This window comes from Mercenaria mercenaria, chromosome 16 (assembly GCF_021730395.1).
Source record: "Mercenaria mercenaria strain notata chromosome 16, MADL_Memer_1, whole genome shotgun sequence".
NCBI lineage: Eukaryota > Metazoa > Mollusca > Bivalvia > Venerida > Veneridae > Mercenaria > Mercenaria mercenaria.
Window position 1 is genome coordinate 57409436 of NC_069376.1, and position 27911 is coordinate 57437346.

Below are 27911 nucleotides of genomic sequence, written 5' to 3' on the forward strand. Positions count from 1 at the left end.
CATATCACAGGGCTCTTACTGACGTTTGTATGTCTAGTCTGTCCAACCAGTGTACTCGTCCAGTTGACAACAGATAGGCTTTCCTATGGTAAATAGAGAAAGCACAAAGGGCACCAGTGGTAGAAGCAGAGAAGAAAATAATCTCAAGAGAGGAAAAAGAAAGTGTATTGTCATCAGGATAGCTGTAAAGATTACCTTTATTGATAAAATAAAATATGTTGTTTATAAAAATGTTAAAGAGCAAGGCCCCAAAATTGAACCATGTGGAACACCTTTTTTATTGCTTAATTGCCCTAGTACTAACTGTATTTCCAATTTTAACCTGTTGTTTGCGATTGCTTTTAAAAATAACTGTTTAATTATAACATGAAAAATATATTTTGTCTTTTTTTTTTTTTAAATAATCGCAATTCCCATTCTGACTAGCCTGGCTCCCTCACTGCATGGTTATTTTCTGTATAAATACTGCAGACATTTTATAAAGGTTTTAAGCCTATCACGATAATACTTTAAATTTTCGACCAAAGTTGTGCATCTTTTCTTAAAAAAATCATTATCAAATAAATTATTGTTTCGCCTCTTATTACTAGGAAACTTTATGCTATTGAGATAAACTTTACATATATCGGTATACAGAGGCTCTACTTTAGATATTTACCAAAAGTAGACAAATCCTTTTTAAAATGACTATTTTATGACCTCTAGTGATTTCCGGAGATTAGCCGTAAAATTCCGGGTTTTCCGGAGAATACACTTTTCCTATTAACCGGTGCCGGAAGTGGAAAACCAAAACACGAGGAGAAACTGAAACTGAATGTAGATATTGACAAAATTATTTAATTATTATGGACTTGTGTGAAATAATCTAGGTGGAGCATCATGGGAATTGGATTATGTGAAGGTAGAAGTTTCGATCGAGGCCAGATTTTCTAAATGACAGTGGAAAATTATTGAATGAACGGCGATAAACCAAAGGTGGTCTTGTAAGATTTCATATTAAATATCCCAGACTCACCAGTTTCGACGCACATAACAAGGAACATGACCGCGCGGAGCACTTTTAGAATCTGTCCGTAGGTAAAATCTGCATAATTTGCAATATCCAGTACCTGTATGGTTTAAATAAAGGTAAGGCTTTTTTAGTTTGTATATTTCATAATTGGGGGGCTGCAGCCCCCCACACCCCCCGCATTTTCTAAACCTGGCGAGGAAAATATATCCATGCCACCATATCCATATCGATAAATAAAAGAATGCCCAAATAACGAGAATAGCTACGGACAGATTCTAAAGTCTAGCCGACCGCGCTTTTTCATTCAGTAACATACGTGACACTATTAGATGTTGCATGTGCATAAACCTTTTATGCATTGAATCATACCAATAACATCTTATTCTAAACAACTGACTGCCAGAAATCAAAAGGTAAACTACAACTAGTGTGGTCGGCCATACTTTTTTTCTAACACACCTATTTCGACGCATCTTACATGATACTTGTTACGAAGCTTTTGATTGGCTTAAATATTTGTGCAATCACTGTAAGTAATGTGCTACACCATAACTGTCATGGACGCTGCAATAAAACCTGACACAAAAGCAGATGCAAGTAGATAGTCAATATTAAGGCCAAAGGATATAAATAAATCTGAAAACATTTAAACATTTATGAACATGATAAGGGGCTAAGAACATAAATATTCACTTTGCTTTTTTAATACACACTGTCTGATGTTTTTTCTTGCATTTTTCTGGACTGCAGTGTTTTAATACAGAGGAATTGGGCACATTTTGTTTTATACAAAACTTTAGATGAACCCAGTGTTCGCAGCCTACTTGACAAGAGAACAAAAATGAAGTGAGTAGTAATGATCGCATATATATATAATGCGTACACCATCCAAAACAGTGCATAAAATAGTGCGACTACATAAGTCACATATGTCACATGGTAGTGATGTGACCTTGATAGCACCAAAGTCGGCTGCAGACGTAAAACAAAATTTCCAGTAACTTTTTTAATCTGAGCTTCCATTGTGACCTTTTTAAAACGGATGAAAATTTGCATTAGTAGAAACATTAAAAATCATGTTCAGGGTAAATGTAAGTTGATAAATATCTTCAAATCTGAACTTTCCAACTTCTTTATTGGTAAAATTAACCATGATGTTTTCTGTCGTTACACCGAGTAACTACATCATCGGAAACCCCAAGTTAATCGAGAACGAGGTCAAAACAAAATGGCGTCGAAATAGGTGTGCGTAAAATTACGTGGTGCGACGATAATCCCATTTCTAATCATAATTTCTAGGGTGATATTAGCCGGTACTAAATTATGGCTAGAAAAACATTTGTATGTAGTAGTGATGGGACATCGTTTGGAATCGGTTAGCAAACCGATGCGATGTATCAGAAAAATAATCGGTTGAATGTTATTTATTTCCATACTTGTTTATTCAGATAGTCATGTCTTTAAAGTGACTGTTTTACTTAAAATTCATAATATGCTCTTTTGAAAAATAAAGAACTACTATTAATCAGATGTTTTAAAGCTGGTTCCTGGTAAACAGAAACTTGTTTAGTAATGACTAATTAGTTGCAGACAGGGAAACAACTATTATACATGTATCATAGATTCATAGCTGTCATTAAAATTTTGACAGTTGACTGGTATACCTGTACCTGTAACATATCTAGCATACAGCAAGTTAGTACAGATATTTCAGTCTTTCTCTGGCTGACAAAAATAGTGATTGTAGAAAATCATTAAATGAATTCAGTTATTTTTCGGTAATATTTTTCATTTTGGTTAGCACCATGTTCCAACTACTTGTTGCTATGGCATATAACAATGTCATGAAGCTTTGTAAAAAATGATCAGATAAAAATCAGAGTTTAATCTGTTTCCATATATACACTGGTCAGCGATACTGGGTAAACGGAATTTTGGCAGAAAAAAATCATGACAACTCGATGACAACTGCAACTGCATAAAAACACCAAAGTTCTTTCCATTGAAATTACATCATGGACACGGAAATTTGACGGCATTAATGTCCAGTTTCAACAGATAAATTCCCTCGGGCATACCGTTGTAAAATACGAAAATTTATCAAAGTTTCACCAATTGTTTTTGCCCCACTTTTATTGACGCTTTGGACACCGCCATGTTAACAGCTGATCCTAACTGTAAGATGTTAAATCCATTTTCATTGGATAACTGAAACGAAATACTAACGTTTGATTGTCGGCACTTCTGTTTTATCCGTTATGCATGCAGGTAGTCCATATTTCGGATATTTCTAGGTAAACAAAAATTCTCACGCTAGCGACTCTGAGAAAGCATAATCGATTATCGGAATCGGTTGGACTTTTCTAGCCGTCAATCGATTATATCCGCTAATCGGCCCATCACTAGTATGTAGTACTGTATGGGAATGCTTAAACTGGAAATATGCTGACAATGATGTTGTACTTTGAAGTCATAAAGAATTTCAATAAACAGCCAAGATCATGGCTGACACCTGCAGAGCAGGCAGGGTTTTTTCTAGCTAACTTGGGAACATAGCCTATACCCCCAAAATTGGGAATTTTGACACGTAAATGTTCCAAATTGGGAAATATTTTGTCCCATAGGATATAGTAAGGATGTTTAAGTACTTTCTCATACACTTGTTTCACATTGTACAACCTCTTTAACATAGTTCCATTACAAAATTGTCCATAATTTTGTCAGTGTTTGTGCAATTTTGATAGAAAAAATTTCAGAATGTAGATTGGGAATTTTTGCACTCATTTTGGGAAAAAACATACTTTTTATACGCCCGTTTGAAAAATGGGACGTATTATGGGAACGCCCCTTGTGGACGGGCGGGTGGCGTCCACAGACTTTGTCCTGAGCATATCTTCTAGATGCATGAAGGGATTTTGATGAAACTTGGCACAGTTGTTCACCATCATGAGACGGAGTGTCATGCGCAAAAACCAGGTCCCTAGGTCTAAGGTCAAGGTCACACTTAGAGGTCAAAGGTCAAATTCAAGAATGACTTTGTCCGGAGCATATCTTCTTCATGCATAGAGGGATTTTGATGAAAGTTGGCACAATTGTTCATCATCATGAGACGGAGTGTCATGCGCAAGAACCAGGTCCCTAGGTCTAAGGTCAAGGTCACACTTAGAGGTCAAAGGATACAAGAATGAAAACTTTGTCCGGAGCATATCTTCTTCATGCATGGAGGGATTTTGATATAACTTGACACAAATGTTCACCACCACGAGGCGGAGTGTCATGCGCAAGAACCAGGTCCCTAGGTCTAAGGTCAAGGTCACACTTAGAGGTCAAAGGATACAAGAATGAAAACCTTGTCCGGAGCATTTCTTCTTCATGCATAGAGGGATTTTGATATCACTTTGCACAAATGTTCACCACCACGAGGCGGAGTGTCATGCGCAAGAACCAGGTCCCTAGGTCAAAGGTCAAGGTCACACTTAGAGGCCAAAGGTCAGATACAAGAATGACTTTGTCCGAAGCATTTCTTCTTCATGCATGGAGGGATTTTGATGTAACTTGGCACAATTATACACCGTCATGAGACGAAGTGTCATGCGCTGTTCCCTTCTTTAGAATTACTTCCCCTTGTTGTTACTATAAATAGCTTATATTGTAACTTTCTCATTACTAGTCATAGAGAAAAATCGAGACCACTTTTCTGTAGTACAACATGCATGCTACATCCAATTATGAGGTTTATTTTGACCAATCTCTACCTGGTAAAGATTTTTGTGTGGACTTACAATTTTTTTTTTTTTTTTTTTTTTTTTTTTTTTTTTTTTTTTTTAAGATTATCTTCCCTTAGTTGTTACTATAAATAACTTATATTGTAACTTTTTTATAATTGACCGTAGGGAAAAAACAAGACCACTTTTTTGTGGTACAACATAGATGTTACTTTCAAATTTTAGATGTATTTTAAGGTATCTCTACCTGGTAAGGAGTTTTTTTTGTGGACTTAGAAAAACAAATGACTTACAATGATTACTAAACAACCACAAAATTAAAATTCCATTTGCAAATACAGGTGCTAGAGTAAAGAAATTTGCTGTGACGGGCGTATATTGTGACATTCTAGCACTCTTGTTGACATTGGGAATATAGCCAAATAACGGCTATAAAAACGGTTGAAGAAAAAAACCCTGGCAGGGATTTCCGAACTCGGAAGTGTCATCATTTCCAACCATTTTCTATAATTTTGTTTCTAAAAAGGGTAAATTTTTATCAAATCGGCGCAATAGATCATTTTTTCAAAAACGTCTTATGATATGTTCAAACAATGTCAAAAAATATCTAAGGATTTTCAAGAAAAAAAAAACTGTCATTGTACCCCCCGACAACAAAGTTGTAAGGGGGGGTATACTGGTTTCAGGATGTCTGTCTGTCCATCTGTCTGTCTGTCCGTCTGTCCGTAGACGCAATCTTGTGCGCTCCATCTCTCCTTATCCCCTTGACAGAATTTAATGAAACTTCACACAAGTGATCAGTACCAACAGTAGTTGTGCATGGGGCATGTTAGGTTCTTTTAGAAAAAAAAATTTGCAGAGTTATGGGACTTTGTTTTTTTGTTACTATACTGTATACATAGACACAATCTTGTGCGCACCATCTCTCCTCATCCCCTTGACACAATTTAATGAAACTTCACACAAGTGATCAGTACCAACAGTAGTTGTGCATGGGGCATGTAAGGTTCTTTTAGAAAAAAAATTTGCAGAGTTATGGGACTTTGTTTTTTTGTTACTATACTATATACATAGACACAATCTTGTGCGCACCATCTCTCCTGATCCCCTTGACACAATTTAATGAAACTTCACACAAGTGATCAGTAACAACAGTAGTTGTGCATGGGGCATGTTAGGTTCTTTCAGAAAAAAAATTTGCAGAGTTATGGGACTTTGTTTTTTTGTTACTGTACTATATACATAGACACAATCTTGTGCGCACCATCTCTCCTCATCCCCTTGACACAATTTAATGAAACTTCACACAAGTGATCAGTATCAACAGTAGTTGTGCATGGGGCATGTTAGGTTCTTTCAGCGACAAAAATTGCAGAGTTATGGGACTTTGTTTCTTGTTAACACACTATGTACATACAGTCTGCATATGCAATCTTGTGCATGCCTAATCTACCAAACCCTTACACACAATTTAATGAAACTTCACACAAGTGATCAGTACAAACCCTAGTTGTACATGGTGCATGTTACATTCTTTTAGATAAATATTCTGCATAGTTATGGGACTTTGTTTTTTGTTACTTTACTGTATACATACAGTCTATATACATACAGTCCACGTAATTATGCAATCTTGTGTGCGTCAAATTGCAATGTACTGTGTCAGTGCATGCGGGGGGTACATTCATCACCTTAAGTGATAGCTCTAGTTTTATATGAACAAAACAATATTCCCTACTTCTGTTGATAGAAATAAGCCCCATTGGACAATAAAGGCTCAACTGAGTTTTTAAGCCTGATTGGACAATGTGACTAGTAGCCTTGTTTATTCAGTAAAATCACTTATTATAATATTCATTTCAGGACAGAGTAACAATCATGTATATAATATAATGCTGTTATGATTTGTGGACAGCAGTCCAGAAATTGAAAAAAAAAGTGTAAAGGTAGGTTTTAAACAAAATTGAAGTTGAATCTAATTTTGCGTATTGTTTGCATGTTCAGCTTCAGTGATTTTAAGTGTAGTTATTGCACTTTATTTGTTGCATTTTACCTTGTCTGTGCAACTGTTTCCAGGAATTACTTCCGGCCAAGCCTGGTTGAGTATATCATGAGCATGTTCAGGTTCGTTGTTTTTCAGCAGAGTTATAACCCTTGATTTGTCAAATTTTATGATGTTTTAGCCATTTCTCTTGTATAATAGCCCTGGCAGATTTCCACCAAACCTCACAGGAGTGATCAGTTTCAAGTCTTATTATGCATGTTGTCAGCATGTTCCAGGATGTTATGGCCCTTTATTTGCTAAATTTTATGATAATTTGGCAACTTTTCTTACATGTACACCATTGGGCAGATTTCCACTATACCTTACATTAAAGTTATCAATGCCAAGCCTAGTAGTACATTGGTATGCTTCAGTTCAGTGATTTTCAGCAGAGTTATGGCCTTTGATTTGTCATATTTCAAATTGTTTACAATACTTGTTGCACTAGACCACAGTGTACAGTAGAAAATGCCATCACTTACAGATTGGGCTGAATTTCATTTGAGTTGTATCCTTATTTTTTTTGTAAATTTTGTTGTACAAAGTTTGTATCCCAACAGTTGACAAGGCTGATAGTTGGGCATAGTAACAAAAGTAGAGATATTAATTATGTCTCCCCTAGGAGACATATTGTTTTTGCCCTGTCCGTCCGTCTGTCCTTCCGTCCGTCCGTCCGTCTGTACGTCACACTTCATTTTCGAGCAATAACTGGAGAACCATTTGACCTAGAACCTTCAAACTTCATAGGGTTGTAGGGCTGCTGGAGTAGACGACCCCTATTGTTTTTGGGGTCACTCCGTCAAAGGTCAAGGTCACAGGGGCCTGAACATTGAAAACCATTTCCGATCACTAACTAGGGAACCACTTGACCCAGAATATTGAAACTTCATAGGATGATTGATCATGAAGAGTAGATGACCCCTATTGATCTTGGGGTCACTCCGTCAAAGGTCAAGGTCACAGGGGCCTGAACATTGAAAACCATTTCCGATCAATAACTAGAGAACCACTTGACCCAGAATGTTGAAGCTTCGTAGGAAGATTGATCATGAAGAGTAGATGACCCCTATTTATTTTGGGGTCACTCTGTGAAAGGTCAAGGTCACAGGGGCCTGAACACTGAAAACCATTTCCGGTCAGTAACTTGAGAACCACTTGACCCAGAATGTTGAAACTTAATAGGATGATTGGTCATGCAGAGTAGATGACCCCTAACGATATTTGGGTCACTCTGTTAAAGGTCAAGGTCACAGGGGCCTGAACATTGAAAACCATTTCCGGTCAGTAACTTGAGAACCACTTGACCCAGAATGATGAAACTTCATAGGATGATTTGTCATGCAGAGTAGATGATCCCTAACAATTTTAGGGTCACTCTGTTAAAGGTCAAGGCCACAGGGGCCTGAACATGGAAAACCATTTCCAATCAATAACTTGAGAACCTCTCGACCCAGAATGTTGAAACTTCATAGGATGATTGTTCGTGCAGAGTAAATGACCCCTATTTTTTTTCGGGTCAGTCTATTAAAGGTCAAGGTCACAGTGGCCTGTTCATGTAAAATCATTTTTTGAAATAACTTGAGAACCACTTCACCTACAATGTTGAATCTTAATAGGATGACTGGACATGCAGAGTAGATGACCCCTATTTATTTTGAGGTCATCTGATCAAAGGTCAAGGCCACAGGAGCCTGAACAGTGACTTGAGAACCACTAGGCCAAGAGTGTTGAAATTTAGCGGGATGACTGAACATGCCAAGTAGATGATCCCTATTGCAGCCAACCATCAGTGTCTCTTTGACTTTCGCTTCTGACCCCTATTGACTTCTTGCATATAGGACTTTGCATTGGGGGAGACATGCGCTTTTTCACAAAAGCATTTTCTAGTTTATTCTGTCCATATCTTTTCTTTACTTTGTTTTGGCAAGATACATCGACAGGCATTAACCATATTAGATTTTTAAAAAGTTAGAAATTTTTTAATTTTTGATAGTTTGCTTGTAAAACCAAGCAAAAAATTATAAAACAATACTATGATTACTTCTTTTTCTGATGTTGAGACGCGCACCTGCTGGAAATGTAAACAAAAAAATTGTATGACAGTATTTCAAGTACAATCAGAATTGACAATTCACACCTGTAAAATATAGATATATTGAATACTTCCATAATGTTCTTAAAAGTTGTGATATTTCCATGCATCGCAGCATGACATTTTAACAACCAGCCCACTAACTCGTGTCAAAATAGCAACACATGTAAAGGTGTGCAAGGTACGTGTGTAGAGGTATACCCGCATGGGCTCCAGTTGAACATTCTGAATCAACTTGCAGAGAACCCTACTAAGGCTCAGGAGCAAATAGTAATAGGACAAGATTTAACCCTTACCTTGCTAAATTTCTATAATGAACTTGTCCATCCTTCAATTTTGGACAGTACCATTAAGTGTTAAAAGGGGTGCTTACCAAAACTATAACGACTGAATGGCGAACAGTGCAGATCATGATCAGACTGCACAGATGTACTGGCTAATCAAGATCTACACTGCTCGCAAAGGCATGATAAGGGTTAATTCAGCAATAGGTGTAGGTCCTAGTTACCATAAACAAATCTGCCTTAATATTTTCATTTTCTAATAGCCTGATAATCATGCTGACTTATAATTTCTATACATAAAAAATGTGCAAAATATTCACAAAATATTGAAATGCCTAGTACTGAAAATATGTATTAGATACCTTTTGTTTTGTACTTGTACATATTTTGTTATTTCTGAAATGTTACATTACTGTCTTTCAGTGTGCCTAGTACTAGCCGAATGCAGAGAAACATGCATGGTCATCTCCGTGGTAAAGTTATGTCTAAATTGGGTAAGTACCGAGTCTTACTAGTTAATATATGCCTTATGAAAGTCTGTCAGATATTTACATGTTACTTTATTATAAGAGAAATTAAATATCTTTACATGTTGTCAGAACTTGTCACTTGACTCAAAAATATTTTATCAGTAAGTGTGTGCTTTCCCCACTTAAAAAATGGATGTTGGTAGGTCTTAAAGCGAAAAGATGTTATTGTAATTTTGGATATATATTTTGATATATAATCTACACAAATATAAATCAAAATTATTAACATCCATGTTAAGCAAAGAAATTCCTGAATGCCTGTAGATAACTTATTTTTAGCATGACTATGCGACGTATGGAGAGCTGTTCTACTCGACCAGGCATCGGCATCCTTCCGCGTCCGCACCTTGGCTAAAGTTTTGTTGCACTATCTCTGTAATTACATGATGGATTTGTTTCAAACTAAAAATAGTTATTTCTCATCACTGCCCACATCGTATGGCACAAGGGCCATAACTCTCACACCAATATTTCATGAATTATTCCTCCCCTTTTACTTAGAATTTCAAGTTAAAGTTCTGATGCACTTTCACTCTATCTCCGATTTTGATTCAAACTTAAGATAGTTGTTTCACCTTATCACTCACATCATATGACACAAGGACCATAACTTTGGCACCGATTTTTAGCTCACCCGGTCACGTAGTGACAGGGTGAGCTTTCGTGATCACCCTTCGTCCGTCATCCATCTGTCCGTCCGCCGTCCGTCCACAATTTCTTGTCTGCACAATAGCGGCTTTATTTATGATTTGCTTTTTACAAAACTTGCACACAACTTGTATCACCATAAGATCTTGGTTCCTTTCTTGAACTGGCAAGATCCCATTATGGGTTCCAGAGTTATGGCCCCTGAAAGGGCCAAAACTAGCTATTTTGACCTTGTCTGCACAATAGCAGCTTCATTTATGATTTGAATTTAATCAAACTTGCACAAAACTTGTGTCACCATAACATCTCGGTTCCTTTTTTGAACCGGCCAGATCCCATAATGGGTTTTAGAGTTATGTCCCCTGAAAGGGCCAAAATTAGCTATTTTGACCTTGTCTGCGCAATAGCAGCTTCATTTATGATTTGATTTTAACCAAACTTGCACACAACTTGTATCACCACAAGATCTTGGTTCCTTTCTTGAACTGGCTAGATTCCATTATGTGTTCAAGAGTTATGGCCCCTGATAGGGCCAGAATTAGCAATTTTGACCTTGTCTGCACAATAGCAGCTTCATTTATGTTTTGAATTTAATCAGACTTGCACAACAACTTGTATCACCATAAGATCTTGGTTCCTTTCTTGAACTGGCCAGATCCCATAATGGGTTCCAGAGTTATGGCCCCTGAAAGGGCCAAAATTAGCTATTTTGACCTTGTCTGCACAATAGCAGCTTCGTTTATGATTTGATTTTAACCAAATTTGCACACAACTTGTATCACCATTAGCTCTCCATTCCTTTTTATGCGCCCTAAGAGACGTATTATGTTATCGCCTCGGTGTCCTTCTGTCAGTCCGTCTTTCTGTCTGTTGGTTAATTACTTCCCTTTTATGTTACTATAAATAGCTTATTTAGTAACTTTTTTATTATTGGCCGTAGGGAAAAACCGAGACCACTTTCCTGTGGTACAACATGGATGGTACCTCCAATTTATAGGTGTATTTTGACATATCATTCTGTACCTTTAAGAAAATTTCAACTATATTTTCTCATGATTCTTTTGATAGATCTTGATTATGATTTTTAGCTCGACTATTCATAGAATAGTGAGCTATTGCACTCGCCCATGCGTCGGCGTCGGCGTCTGCGTCCGCGTCCACGTCCCGATTTTGGTTAAGGTTTTGTATGTAAGCTGGTATCTCAGTAACCACTTGTGGGAATGGATTGAAACTTCACACACTTATTCACTGTGACAAACTGACTTACATTGCACAGGTTCCATAACTCTATTTTGCTTTTTTACAAAATTATGCCCCTTTTTCGACTTAGAAATTTTTGGTTAAGGTTTTGTAAGTAAGCTGGTAACTCAGTAACCACTTGTGGGAATGGATTGAAACTTCACACACTTATTCACTGTGATGAACTGATCTACATTGCACAGGTTCCATAACTCTATTTTGCTTTTTTACAAAATTATGCCCCTTTTTCGACTTAGAAATTTTTGGTTAAGGTTTTGTATGTAAGCTGGTATCTCAGTACTTACTAATGGGAATGGATTGAAACTTCACATACTTGTTCACTATCATGATCTGACATGCACTAAGCAAGTCCCATAACTCTACTCTCTTTTTTTCAAAATTATGCCCCTTTTTCGACTTAGCAGTTTTTGGTTAAATTTTTGTATGTAATCTGATATCTCAGTATCCACTAATTGGAATGGATTGAAACTTCACACACTTGTTCACTGTCATGATCTAACATGCACTGTGAAGGTCCCATAACTCTACTTGGCATTTTTACAAAATTATGCCCCTTTGACTTAGCAGTTTTTTGTTAAGTTTTTGTATGTAAGCTGGTATCTCAGTATCCACAAATTGGAAAGGATTGAAACTTCACACACTTGTTCACTGTCATGATATGACATGCAGTACAGAGGTTCAATACCTCTACTTTGCATTTTACAAAGTTATGCCCCTTTTTCAACTTTTGTATTCATTCAATTGACAAGGCTGTTGAATAGTCGAGCGTTGCTGTCCTCCGACAGCTCTTGTTTGACCTGCTTGTCCTTAAGTGCAATGATGACAGGTGAGCGATATAGGGCCATTATGGCCCTCTTGTTTATGAATTTTGTCCCCTTTTATTTAGAATTTAAGGTTAATTTTAATGCATTTTCATTATATCTCTGTTATTATAGAGAGGATTTGATTCAAACTTAAAGTAGTTGTTCAACATCAGCACTTTTCATGAATTATGCCCCATTTTTGCTTAGAATTATACATTTTTCAGGACGGTATCTTTGCAATAGTTGGTCAGTTCACAGATGTGATAGAACTTAAACTCCATGAGAAATTCTTCTGTGTGCATAATGTTAGATGGTAGAAGGCCTTTTGGTATGATGCAGCCATTTCTGAAGAAGTTCAAAATATACTTGCATACTTGCAGTAATTACCACTGCAGTCTGTGAATATGATGCTGTCAGTGATTCAGGTGAGTCTGATAAAATTTTGAAACTTATTTAAATAAAACAACTCCTACATATAGTTTAAAGGTTTGCTGGCTTTCCACAATGTAGGAGATTATAAGATTTTTATATGACTGCCTGTGTAAGACAGGGTTTGGGACAGTGTGGGATGGGAAACAAATCCGGGGTGGGGTCGTTCGGACTTCAACCACCTTAAAATGTCATTACCAAGACCAGAAGCTTGAAGTTTCATCAAAAGGATGGAATGATCAACAGTGTCAGATGCTTTCTTTAGGTCTAATAGAACCATACCTACAACATTATCCTTATCATTTTCATGCCTGATAAAGTCTGTTAAGTAGATCAGACAAGTATCAGTAGAAAACCTAGTCCTAAAGCCAGACTGAAATTTGTATTGTCTTTATCCTTATAATAAGATTCAACTTGGTCAGAAACCACTTTTTCAAGGATTTTAGAAACTATATTTAAAATTGAGACTGGTCTGTAGTTACCAATAGACAGTTTATCATTTTTCTTAAAAAGGGGAACAACTCTAGCAGACTTAAGATCATCAGGTACAACACCTTGTATAAGGGACAAGTTAACTATATGGGTTAAGGGACTTACAATGATAGGTGACCCATCTTTAATGAAACGGGAAGGTATACTATCTAAGCCAGTAGCTTTGTTTGCACTGAGTGAACTTGACTTTCTGACATGACTGAAAAAGAGAAACTATTTGGAAAAACACCTTTGTTTGCATAAAATGCATTTACAAAACATTTACAAAATTTGTTTACACTTTTAGGGAGTTTTTCAAGTTTACATGCAACAGTTGTATAAAAACTGCTGAAAGTTTTAGAAATAAGTTTCTTATCAAAACGTTCAGAAATAAAATCTAAAATATTCTAAAATATTTCAAGAATAGCCCGCACCTTCTGTGGGCTGCACAACTCGACGTATTCTATCAGGCAGAAATGTGAGTTGGTAATGTCCAAGATTTCTGCCAACCCGTTTATAGTAATAAAAAACAGTCTATAATCTGCTTGCACTGTCCACTTAACTTGCGCCACGGCGCTGCTGAATTCTCTACCAGGTGGAACAAGTTTAGTTCTCCATTCCCGTATGGTGCCACACGAGTCCATGCCCATCTGTCGTTTAATTGTTTCTCTGTAAAGCTGATACACATTGACGTCATCCACGCTGTTAGCTATTTTCTGATGGTATCGCTTAAGATGACTTGTGCCCAAGACATAAATGAAATTATTGATAGATAAATGTATAGCGTTGTGTACTTTTTGTAGAACAAGCTGTTCTTTGAAGAATCGATTCTAGAGGGACCTTTATACTGGACTTTGTGCTAAATGATTGACAGTTGACTGCCGGACAGTGATTTGTATAATGAACTTTAATGTATACAGTGTCCGTCAAGAGAATCATGATTTCCCGAAGGTATGTTTTATTTACTTTTGTGTTTATCACCAATGATTACTGTGCATTATCCATGTCCATTAACTGTTAATTATGTCACCACAATGCGACCTATTGTTCGTTTACCCGACTGTAAGTTGCTGTGTCCAATAGTGGGTATAGACTTTGTAAAAGTCCGGCCTCCATGTTGGCCACTGCTCCCTATTCTATAGGTGCTGTCGGCCATTCTTCTTTGTAGCTAGGTGGACTTTCACTTTTATGTCTGTTAACACAATATAAAATAGCTTCAAAACCCTAAACTTTGATTAAGACACACTATTTATGCAACACATGCAAGACATAAACAACATGATCAACGGTAGGTAAAAAAAACCCAACTATTTTATAGGATTGGCTGTTCAACTGTTCTGAAATTGTAAATATAATAGTGTTATACATTGTCCTAATAATATAAATCTGCAAATGAACTTCACTGTATTACTATAAAAGAAAATGAAATTTACTGTCCAAAATTCTCTGTTGATGTATCACACCTCCCTTTTAAAAAACGTTGGGTTGTTGTTGACAATTTATCGGGGAAACACTACATTTAATATAAACTTACATGAAATATGAAAAAGTAACACAGTTACCTTTTAACCCGCGACTACTGTGACCTTTTATCCTTGTTTACTGTGATGATAGTAAGAGAAACCTGGTAGAATGATTTGAATAACCATTCTACAAGCTTTATACCCACTTCTAAGGAAGTGTCAACCTCTAAAATTGAGAAGAGTAACGGAAAGCTGAGTAACTACTTGCACTCAGTCCTGTCAAAACTCTAAAATCCAGGAAGTGTCAAGTAAAGCTGAGTAACTAATTGCAATTAGCAATTTTTGGGTGCTCAGCCAATTATCCTAAGAGTAATTATTTCCAGTTAGACAAACCATTCCCCACTGTACACAAATTGATGAAGAATTTAATTTCATTTAAATGAACTTAAAATCTTTGTTTCCATTGGAGATGTAAAGAAGTAACTGTTAATATAATTTCTTTTTATTGAAAGAGTATATTTTATAAGTAAGAAAAAGGCGAGACAAAATAAGGAAAAATCGAGGTTAATTAATAAACTTGTCACTACAGAAAAAACATGTTGTTTTTCTCACGAAGGGCACATGAAGTGCCACTAAAACATAACAAACTTACCATTTGGTAGAATTTCATTAAACTTCTTTCATTCTTTTCCATCAACATTTAAACATGTGAAGTTGTGTACCCCCACCTTGTTACCCACCACACAAAAAAAAAATTATTTTAAATTTTTTTCAAACCTATGAATATCTATCAACATGCAAAGTTGTACAGTTCCCCCACCTCGCTCCTCCACCCAGTAATGACCACCACCCCGATCATGCACATCCCTCCCCCTCCCAACATTTTTTTTCATTTTTAATTTTCATCAATGTTTATAATCAACATGTGAATTTTTGTACCCTCACATGGTCACCCCCACCCCTCACTCCCACAAAGAAAATAATTTCTTTTTTCCATTCTTTTTTAGCTCACCTGAGCCAAAGGCTCATGGTGAGCTTTTGTGACCGCTCAGTGTCTGTCGTGCGATGTGTGTCCGTCAACATTTTCTAAAAAAATATTCTTCTTGAAAACCACTGGGCAGAATTACACCAAACTTTACAGGAATGATCCTTGGGTGGCTCCCTTTCAAAATTATTCAAAGAATTGAATTCCATGCAGAACTCTGGTTGCCATGGCAACCGAGAGGAAAAACTTTAAGTCTTTTTGTCCAAAACTGCAAGGAGTAGAGCCTTGATATTTGGCATGCAACATTATCTAATGGTCCTCTATGAAGATTTTACAAATTGTGCCCCTGGGGTTAAAAGAGGCCCCGCCCCGGGGGATCCCAAGTTTTACATAGACTTGTATAGGAAAAAACTTTGAAAATCTTCTTGTCTGAAACAGCAAGACCCAGGCATTTAATATTTAGTATGAAGCATCGAATTGTGGTCCTCTACCAAGATTGTTAAAATTATGCCCCAGGGATGAAAAGAGGCCCTGCCCCGGGGGGTCCCAAGTTTTACATAGACTTGTATAGAAAAAATATTGAAAATCTTCTTGTCTGAAACCGCAAGATCTAGGCCTTTGATATTTGGTATGAAGCATTGCGTTGTGGTCATCTACCAAAATTATTAAAATTATGCCCCTGGGGTGAAAAGAGGCCCCCGTCCTGGGGGTCTCAAATTATACATACTTATATAGGAAAAAATTAAAAAATCTTCTTCTCTGAAAGTTAAGGCCTAGGCCTTTGATATTTGGTATGTAGCATTGCCTAGTGGATCTCTAACAAGATTGTTCAAATTATGCCCCTGGGGTGAAAAGAGGCCCCGCCCTGGGGTTCATTTGTTATATGAGTTATATAGGAATAAATACTTCAAAAATTATCAGATCATGTTTCCTAGACTGTTTGATTATAATTACCTGATGACCCCAAGCAATTGACTGTGACCTTGACCTACTGACCTACTTTCTTGTTTTTTAAGATACAGCCATGAAATTTGAATGACATGTACAGTTTTGCACACCAATCTTAAAACTGTCTTTCAGTGACCATGAATGTGACCTGCTGACCTTGCCATTTGAAACATGTGGCTCATATTACTCAGGTGAGCAATTCAGGGTCATCATGACCCTCTTGTTTAAAAACATGTTCAAACCTTCAACAGGTGAAGTTGTAACCACATCCACCCTGCTGCCAGCCATGTTCAAGATATCTTACTTGATTGTGCTCTCTTAAGGACTTTCAAATGTACATATTAAACAGCAACACTTGGTGCCAAACTACTCGAAGACAATGTTTTGTTCTAGTTACACTTCAAGCTCACATTTCAAATAACTCCATTTAATTCTAAAAGCTAAGCTTATTATAGTAAACATATTCCATTCAAAATAATTTCATTAATCAGGATCAACGTTACATACATTTATTACGTACACTTGAAACATTCGTTTTCTTATAAATTGATTTTGACTAATGAAATTATTTGCTTCTTAGTAACATCTTTAACTTTTTGTCGGATATATTTTTTTGCCATTCCTCACCAAAACCCTTTCGGAGGGGGATACCAATTCATCGAATTTGCTTGTTACTTTTGCTTTTAACCAGAATTCATTATTCTGCTTATGTAAATGAGATATTCACCTGATCTGTATAAAAACGGAGTAAAATTATACAGTTTCAGAGCAGGAAGCAGAGCGGCCTAGGCATGACAAGTTGAAAGGCTAAAGGCTAATTCATGTTAGATTAAGGTTGTCAGCTCTGTCAGTTAGAAGTTATACTATTGGTGACAGAAAATAAATTAGGTGGAAACAAAAACAATGTATGGAGTTTTTATACGCCCGAAGGGACGTATTATGTTATGATGCTGGTGTCCGTCTGTCCGTCCGTCTGTCCGTTAGCAATTTCGTGTCCGCTTTGTAACTCTTGAACGCCTTGAAGGATTTCAAGGAAACTTTACACAAATGTTCACCACACCAAGACGATGTGCAGAGCGCATGTTTTGGAAGTCTAGCTTCAAGGTCAAGGTCACACTTAGGAGTCAAAGGTCATATCAGTTTGTTTCATGTCCGCTCTGTAACTCTTGAACCCCTTGAAGGATTTCAAAGAAACTTGACACAAATGTTCACCACACCAAGACGACGTGCAGAGGGCATGTTCCGAATGACTTGCTTCAAGGTCAAGGTCACACTTAGGGGTCAAAAGTCATATCAGTTTGTTTCGTGTCCGCTCTGGAACTCTTGAACTGCTGGAAGGATTTCAAAGAAACTTTGCAGAAATGTTCACCACATTGTAACGATGTGCAGAGCGCATGTTCCGGATGACTCGCTTCAAGGTCAAGGTTACACTTAAGGGTCAAAGGTCATATATGACTTTGCTTTGTGTATATTGCTCTGCATTGCTGTGCTCTTGTTTTTTTTTGGCAGATCTCTTTTTTTGTACTTACAATAATGTTTTTTTTTGAATTACTTCCCTTTTATGTTACTATAAATAGCTTATTTTGAAACTTTTTTATTATTGGCCGTAGGGAAAAACCCGAGACCACTTTTCTGTGGTACAACATGGATGGTACCTCCACTTTTAAGGTGTATTTTTACAGACCTGTACCTGATAAGGATTTTTTTGTAGGCTTTGAATATTTTTTTTGTGGACTAAGATTTTGTTTTTTGAAGTTTTCCTTTTGTTGTTCCAGTCCTTTGGGGCTACAACAGTAAAGTTCTTAAAATTTTGCTCCCATCCTATGATGTAAGCCTTCGGGCGTATATTGCCCCGCTTGGCGGCGCTCTTGTATATCCAAGCGGAAGGACCGCTAGGCAACACTTGGGTCATTACTAGAGCAACTATTTAAAACTCACAGATGTAAACATAAACAATGCCATGCCCTATTCACAGTACCTGTTAGAGGATATCATATATATTGTATAGCTCAAAGTTGTAAATAGTCCAGTATAACTTATCCATTAATGATCACATGGCACTGAGTTGATCTGCAAGCAAACAATGTCATCTGTAATTTTGTAACACCAGAAGGATCAAAGTGCTTATTAGACTGTATTTCGTATTTGTTTCTGATCCATTTATATTTCTGTATGTACTTACCGGGTATTTTACCTTGTCAAACTTCTTTCAAAGATCATTTCTTATGAGTTGATCAGAACAAACAATGTATTATACTATATAGTAAGCTTTTGTAAGAAGGGAGGGATTTTGTGTCGTAACTAGTATAGGACAATTTTTGGCCTGAAAAAATGAGACTGGACTTGACCCAATTCCCTTAATATGATCCAAGAAAATCGATTGGTTTGATGGGTAAACTAACATCAAACAAACGTTGAATTTTCTATATTTATTGTTTTAGGATAAAGAATGGCTTACAAAGATATTAATAACATAAAAAAATGGCTACAATCAATTAATGAAAGAAGTAAAGCCCATTCAAGGCATATTTTTGAGCATTTCTTTCTAGATCTAATTGTGCAGAAAACATGATGGAAAATGGCGGAAAATTATTATGTTTTTATTCGACGTAAAGATAGTTATGAATAGTTTCGAAATGATAAATAGAACACAGTGAATAGTGTGTTAAAGGACCCACGATATTGCACAATAGATTTTAGTGAATAAACAAAAAATGGCAAAAAGAAAACATCAAAAATATATGTTATGTAAATTATCATGTGATATTAAGCAATGTTATTTGTCATTCCTCTCCTTATTTGAAGAGAAAAATAATTCGGGGGCATATTAAAATCGCACTGTCCGTCCATCCGTGCGTCCGGACGAGCACACGATTGGTACCTTAGGTGGTAGGAGGTGTGGCCTAAGACAATAGAAATCCTTTGTATTCATTCTGTAACCACTTAATTCTTTCATTCCTTAAGTGGTCATTCTATTGTTTTCAAAGGTTAACATGGTCTGTTTCGTGTCCGGTCCATAACTCTGATTGCCATCAGTGAAGGGATTTTGAAAGAACTTGGCATAAATGTTTACCATAATGAGACAACGTGTCATGCGCAAGACCCAGACCCCTGGCTCCAAGGTCAAGGTCACACAAGTCAAAGGTTAAAAGGGTACGTTTCGTGTCCAGTCCATAACTCTGCCATTCATTAAGGGATTTTTAAATTACTTGGCATAAATGTTCACCATAATGAGATGACATGTCATGAGCAAGACCCAGACCCCTAGCTCCAAGGTCAAGGTCACACTTAAAGGTCAAAGGTTAACATGGTCTGTTTCTTGTCTGGTCCATAACTCTACCATTGATGAAGGGATTTTGAAATTGCTTGGCATAAATGTTCCCTATAATGAGATGAGTTGCATGCGCAAGACCCAGACCCCTAGCTCCAAGGTCAAGGTCACACTTACAAGTCAAAGGTTAACACGGTATGTTTTGTGTCCAGTTCATAACTCTGCCATTCATTAAGGGATTTTGAAATTACTTGGCATAAATGTTCACCATAATGGGACAACATGTCATGAGCAAGACCCAGACCCCTAGCTCCAAGGTCAAGGTCACACAAAGGTCAAATGTTATCATGGTCTGTTTCTTGTCTGGTCCATAACTCTGCCATTGATGAAGGGTTTTTGAAATTACTTGGCATAAATGTTCCCTATAATGAGATGAGGTGTCATGTGCAAGACCCAGACCCCTAGCTCCAAGGTCAAGGTCACACTTAGAAGTCAAAAGTGTTTCTTGTCTGGTCCATAACTATGCCATTTATCAAGGGATTTGAAAATAATTTGACACAAACACAAAAGTTAACCATATTGAGATGTGTCACACTTATGACCGAGGTCTCTTAGGTCAAGGTCACAAAATGATATGTGATATTTTGCGAATACAGCTGTGGCATTCTTGGGCCTACTTCAGGGGCATTTGTCATTAATAGTGACAGCTCTTGTTTTATTAGCTCACCTGAGCCAAAGGCTCATGGTGAGCTTTTGTGACCGCTCAATGTCCGTCGTCAGTCGTCCTTTGTGCGTCGTCAGTCGTCTGTCCGTCAAGATTTTCTAAAAAATCTTCTTCTTGAAAACCACTGGGCAGAATTACACCAAACTTCACAAGAATGATCCTTGGGTGGTCCCCTTTCAAAATTATTCAAAGAATTTTATTCCATGCAGAACTCTGGTTGCCATGGCAACTGAAAGGAAAAACTTTAAACATCTTCTTGTCAAAACCGCAAGGCATAGAGCCTTGATATTTGGCTTGTGACATCATCTTATAGTCCTCTATCAAGATTTTTCAAACTGTGCCCCTGGGGTGAAAAGAGGCCCCGCCCCGGGGGTCACAAGTTTTACATAGACTTAGATAGTAAAAAACTTTAAAAATCTTCTTGTCTAAAACCACATGGCATAGGCCTTTGATATTTTGTATGTAGCATTGCCTTGTGGTCCTCTACCAAAATTTTTCAGATTATGCTACTGGGGTGAAAAGAGGCCCTGCCCCAGGGTTCACAAGTTTTACATAGACTTATATAGTAAAAAACTTTTAAAATCTTCTTGTCTAAAACCACATGACCTAGGCCTTTGATATTTTGTATGTAGCATTGCCTTGTACTACCAAAAGTGTTCAAATTATTCCCCTGGGGTGAAAAGAGGCCCTGTCCTGGGGGTCTCATGTTTTACATTTAGACTTATATAGGAAAAAAAACTTAAAAAATCTTTTTGTATGCCTGAAACTGCAAGGCCTAGGCTTTTGATTAAGTATGTTGCCTTTCCTAGTGTTTCTCTACCAAAGTTGTTCAAATTATGTCCCTAGGGTGAAAAGAGGCCCTGCCCTGGGGGTATCAAGTTTAACATAGACTTATATAGGAAACAAATTAAAGATCTTCTTGTCTGAAAGTTCAAGGCCTAGGCATTTGATATTTGGTATGTAACATTGCCTGGTGGATCTCTTACAAGTTTGTTCAAATTATGTCCCTGGGATGAAAAAAGGCCCCGCCCGGGGGTCACTTAATATGATTATGAGTTATATAGGAAAAAAATACTTCAAAAATTATCAGGTCATATTTCCTAGACTGTTTAATTATAATTATCTGATGACCCAAGTGATTAGGGATCACTTGACTGTGACCTTGATGACCTTGACCTACTGACCTACTTTCTTGTTTTTAGCTCACCTGAGCACGAAGTGCTCAAAGGTGAGCTTTTGTGATCGCTCTGTGTCTGTGGTCCGTCGTCATCTGTCGTCTGTCGTCAACAGTTTGACTGTTAACACTCTAGAGGTCACAATTTTGGCCCAATCTTAATGAAACTTGATCAGAATGTTACCCTCTATAAAATCGATATTGGGTCATCCGGGGTCAAAAACAAGGTCAAATAAAAGGAAAAGCTTGTTAACACTCTAGTGGTCACAATTTTGGCCCAATCTTAATGAAACTTGATCAGAATTTTACTCTCAATTAAATTTTGGACGAGTTCGATATTGGGTCATCTGGGGCCAAAAACTACGTCACCAGGTCAAATCAAAGGAAAAGCTTGTTAACACTCTAGAGGTCAATATTTTGACCCAATCTTATTGAAACTTGGTCAGAATGTTACTCTCAATTAAATCTTGGACGAGTTCGATATTGGGTCAAAAACTAGGTCACCAGGTCAAATCAAAAGAAAAGCTTGTTAACACTCTAGAGGTCACAATTTTTGCTCAATCTTAATGAAACTTGGTCTGAATGTTACTCAGAATTAAATCTTGGACGAGTTCGATTTTGGGTCATCTGGGGTCAAAAACTAGCTCACCAGGTCAAATCAAAGGAAAAGCTTGTTAACACTAGAGGTCACAATTTTGGCCCAATCTTATTGAATCTTGGTCAGAATGTTAATCCTCAACAAAATCTTGGACGAGTTTGATATTGGGTCATCAGGGGTGAAAAACTAGGTCACCTGGTCAAATCAAAGGAAAAGCTTCTTAACTCTGTAGAGGCCACATTTATGATTATCTTCATGAATCTTGGTCGGAATGTTTATCTTGATGGTCTCAAGGTCCAGTTTGAATCGGGGCCATGTAGGGTCAAAAACAAGGTCATCAGGTCAAATCAAAGGAAAAGCTTGTTAAAACTATAGAGGCCACATTTATGACCATATCTTAATGAAACTTGGTCAGAATGTTAATCTTGATGATCTATAGGTCAAGTTTTAATCTGGGTCATGTGAGATCCGTAACTAGGTTACTAGATCAAATCAAAGGAAAAGCTTGTTAACACTCTAGAGGCCACATTTATAATTTTATCTTCATGAAACTTTGTCAGAATGTTAATCTTGATGATCTGTAGGTCAAATTCGAATCTGGATCATGTGGGGTCAAAAACTAGGTCACCGGGTCAAATCAGAGGAAAAGCTAGTTAACACTTTAGAGACAACATTTATGACCATATCTTAATGAAACTTTGTCAGAATGTTAATCTTGATGATCTTAGGTCAGTAGGTCAGGTGAGCAATACAGGGTCTTCATGGCCCTCTTGTTTAAGATACAGCCTTGAAATTTTGATGACATGGACAGTTTTGCACACCAATCCTAAAACTGTCTTTCAGTGACCATGAATTTGACCTACTGACCTACTTTCTCATATTTTAGCGTCGGTTTTCCATTTGAAACATGTGGCTCATATTACTCAGGTGAGCGATTCAGGGTCATCATGACTGATCCTCTTGTTTAAAATTCGTCAAAATGTTGATTCTATTTATTGATAAGGGAGGTTACTGTAAGTCAAGTTTTCTATTTTTGACCTTAGTATAACCTACTTACCTGATACAATGGCATTTATACCACAGTTAGCAGTGGGTTATTATGCCTGCGAATTTTCCTGTAACCAGACACTGACATATTTCTAGTAACCTTTCGGTTCAACCAAAGAGGACTTCAGGTTCACTGTTCGTCCAAAAAAACCTACTGAATTCTATGATATTCCAAAAGTATATAAGAAAGGTTCATGACATTTGCTTTGTGTATAGTGGCAATTTAGAGATTATGCATGTTATATCATTCTTTTCTTGGACAAAAATTTTGATTGCTTTGGCAACGGAAACGTGAAAATACTGTGTATAATATGAATCCTGAAATCTATAATGTAGGTGACTAATGTCCATGAAACTTTATTAGTGAATAGAAAATGATAATAAACATTTTTTTGGTTTCTGTGAACCACTACTTTGAAATAATTAATTTTCAGCATTTCCTCATTTCCCCTCAAACTGCATTTATGTGAAACTTCATACACATGCACCTGCATATAAGAACTTTCCACAGGTGCTGACCTTAGTTGATGAAATAATAAATTTTGTATGTAAAGGGACTACCGAATCGCAATGTCAAGGTCATTGCAGGTAGAGGATTTGTATTGCATGGTAATACTTCTTTATCATGTTTATTCTTGACTGTTTTTAGCTCACCAGAGCACAAAGTGCTCAAGGTGAGCTATTGTGACCGGTCATTGTCCGGCATCCGTCAGCGTCCGTCGTCTGCCAACATTTGCCTTGTGAACACTCTAGAAGCCACATTTGTGATCTAATCTTAATGAGACTTGGTCCGAATGTTTGTCTTGATGATCTCTAGGTCAAATTCGAAACTGGGTTATGTAAGTCCAAAACTAGGTCAGTAGGCCCGATCAAAGGAAAAGCTTGTGAACACTTTAGAGGCCACATTTGTGACCCAATCTTTATGAATCTTGGTCAGAATGTTAGTCTTGATGATCTCTAGGTCACGTTCGAAACTGGGTCATGTTGAGTCAAAAACTAGGTCAGTAGGCCAGATCAAAGGAAAAGCTTGTGAACACTCTAGAGGCCACATTTGTGATCTAATCCTAATGAAACTTAGTCAGAATGTTTGTCTTGATGATCTCTAGATCAAATTGGAAACTGGGTTATGTAAGTCAAAAACTAGGTCAGTAGGCCAGATCAAAGGAATAGCTTGTGAACACTCTAGAGGCCACATTTGTGACCCAATCTTTATGAATCTTGGTCAGAATGTTAGTCTTGATGATCTCTAGGTCAAGTTTGAAATTGGGTCATGTTGGGTCAAAAACTAGGTCAGTAGACCAGATGAAAGGAAAAGCTTGTGAACACTCTACAGGCCACTTTTGTGACCCAATCTTAATGAAACTTGTTCAGAATGAGTGTCTTGATGATTTCTAGGTCAGGTTCGAAACTGGGTCATGTGCAGTCAGGGGTGTAACTGTTTTAAGTTATATAACCTATTTCAGTTACTTTTTCAAGCATTTTATGACCTGTATTAGTTATAAAATATAGTTAACTCGGGTAAGTTATTCAAAGAAAGTCCATTTGCTGTTCTCACAAAGTGACCTTCAAAGTGAAATTAGTAGCAAACTGTGGTTAATCAGATTCTCTTTTAGTCCGATCATTACCTGATAAGCATAATGGGATGTTAAGAGTTTTATAGCTTTAAAACTTCTGCGTAAAACTTTATCAGACTTGCGTAAAACTTCATCAGCCTTGCGTAAAACTTTATACTGCATAGCTGGAAAGATTAAAGTTCAAGGATTCTGAAAATAATTGCATTAGTCTCATTCAAAATGTTATGAAAGTATAAACAATAACTCAAGTGGGTTATAAACTGTGATAACTTGAAACAGTTACACCCCTGACTGATGTGGGGTCAAAAAGTTGGTCAGTAGGCCAGATCAAAGGAAAATCTTGTGAACAGGCTAGAGGCCACATTTTTGACCCAATCTTTATGAAACTTGGTCCAAATGTTTGTCTTGATGATCTCTAGGTCAGGTTCTTAAGTGAATGATGTGGGGCCAAAAACTAGGTCAGATGAAAGGAAAAGCTTGTGAACACTCTAAAGGCCACATTTACGGCCTAATCTTTATGAAACTTGGTCAGAATGTATGCCTTTATGATCTTTAGGTCAGTAGGCCATCCTTGGGTGGCCCCTTTCAAAATTGCGCAAAGAAATAAAATTAATTCTGAACTCTGGTTGCCATGGCAGCCGAAAGGAAAATCTTTAAAAAACCTCCTTCTCAGAAACTGTTAGCCGGATTTCAAAAATATTTTGTAGGAATGATCTCTAGGTTACTTTCTACCAAAATTGCTTAAGCCATTCTATTTCGTTAAAGAACATAGCCACCAGGAGGCCAAAATTAATCTAAAATTAATCTTCAGTCACAATGTAAGGTTTCAATGTCTGTAAGTTCAAAAGTGGGGTACTTAAAGTTAGAAAATTTGTCACTAGGTCAAATCATTGAAAAAATTGTTTTAGATAACTTCTTGAAGGGTTTTCACCAAACCTGTTTAGTAGCAAGGTCTGATGGTCTAGGTCCACTTCAGATAAGGGACTTGGGCCCATTTGGGCCTCTTGTTTAAAGGCCACCAGAGCTCCAAGAAAATTCATAATATTACCTTTCATGGAACTTTTTGTCAAGTTATATTCAGTGCCAAACAGTAACAGTCAGGTAAATGACAGCTGTCTTTGTTTATATTTGTTTTTTTTGTGTAATTTTGAAAAATATAGTCTTTGACCCTGGGGGAATGGCTGAAAAACCCCTGTGTAACAAGTATCGTCAGTAAACATATGAAAATCTCAAATTCGCAATTTACCATTGCAGGTTGCTGAAATGGCTGTTCCTTTCTGATGGAGGACCGATGATTGATTAAGCTATCACATTGTTAACTCAAAAGAAATCCATATATACTGGAGCTGTACTATTATGAGCAATAGTGCTCTAAAACAGGATGGAATGGTTATAACTTAAACTGTTTGATGAAAATCTTGACAGAGAGGTTGAAAGATCTAGTTACAAATGCTTTCTCACCACACATTGAAACAGAAACCAATTTGATGCTTATATATGCAACTTTTATCAATCAGTTCTCATACTGTCAGATCAGGTTAAAGTCAAATGTTTATCAATGAACCAAAACATACAGGTTTAGAAATATTTAAAACATGTCAAAATGGCAGTTGATATCAATCTGAAAAAGCAGCTGACAGTTTTATAAAGAAGGTAAAGGTTATATTGTGACCTGAAAAGTTGGAGGAAAAGTCAGTAGTGAAAAAGAGAAACAAATGGTAAAGATGCTTTGGAAACTTCAAATATTGAAGATGTCAGGTAAATCTGATACAGCTATATCAAAGATGGTTAAAATTACTGAAAATGACAATAGAGACAGACTCAAAACTTTCCATTCATGAAACGGAAGTTGGACAGAAAAGCTGCATGTATTGAAAATGTCGGAGATGAATCGATTGAATGGACCAGGATGCAACTAAACAGGAAAGTCATACTTTACTGAGTATTTATGCATTGGAAAGCTCAGATGCTTTAGAATTGTCCATATCTTGAACAGGTATTTCTGATCAAAGATAATGTGAGGAAAACAGTTGTAAAGCAAATTGGAAAAGGGGTATTCTGAAACAGGTCAAGGTTGAAAATGTAAATGATGCTAGAACTGTTGTTCACCCAAAGAGGCAAACAGAGTTGGTAACAGAGATACAGTTTGGACATTGAATTTGTAATAAGGTTGAACTTCTTATATCACAGTGGTAAAGTAAGAATAACCTGACGAATTGCAGATAAAGGTTCTGACTCGGAGGAAATGGTGGTGAAGCAAACACAGAAATCTATGAGAAAGATACGTACAAATAAAAGCATTTGGTATGCTGGCTTTAATGTTGATAAGAGAAAGAAAGGATGTCTTGCCTGTAACTACCAAGAAACAGAAAATGTGAAGAAAACTAGGATCTTAGTCATAAACACAAAAGCTAAGGCTAATAAAACGAAATTAGATCTAGGACGAAAGTTGTGCTTTCTAAAAAGTAGGCTTAAATAGATTGGTCAAAACTGATGTGCCAAAGAAGGTGGAATCTATGTAGTAAAGGATAATCTTCACTATTAGTTAACAAAGGTGTCAAAATAGGTTTCAAGTGGAAATGGATGGAACTTCAGAATCTGTATTCGTCAGGAGAAACATTCGGCAGGAGGGACCTCTGATTTTGACATTTTGCCATGCTGCGAATTTTAACAGAATAACTTTATGTAGTATAGAACATTGAAGAAAAAGTTGTGTAATGAAAAATATAGCAGGGGACACACCATCGATATTCTCTAACCTTTAACAAGTGGTAAGTTAGTAAATATATAGGGAGTCGTTGATTGTTTCAGTTTCTTTCAGAATGTATT

General features: G+C 36.9%; 1 protein-coding gene across 1 annotated transcript in view; it reads left to right on the forward strand.

The window, feature by feature from the left end:
- Window positions 1–779: 779 nt before the first annotated feature.
- Window positions 780–27911, forward strand: part of LOC123541152 (uncharacterized) — a 68411-nt gene continuing 41279 nt past the window's right edge. Inside the window, exons 1-6 of the mRNA XM_053527176.1 lie at window positions 780–901; window positions 6601–6683; window positions 9581–9651; window positions 12623–12823; window positions 14102–14249; window positions 26337–27853. The gene's annotated coding sequence lies outside the window, so the exon portion shown is untranslated. The remainder of the gene's footprint in view (window positions 902–6600; window positions 6684–9580; window positions 9652–12622; window positions 12824–14101; window positions 14250–26336; window positions 27854–27911) is intronic.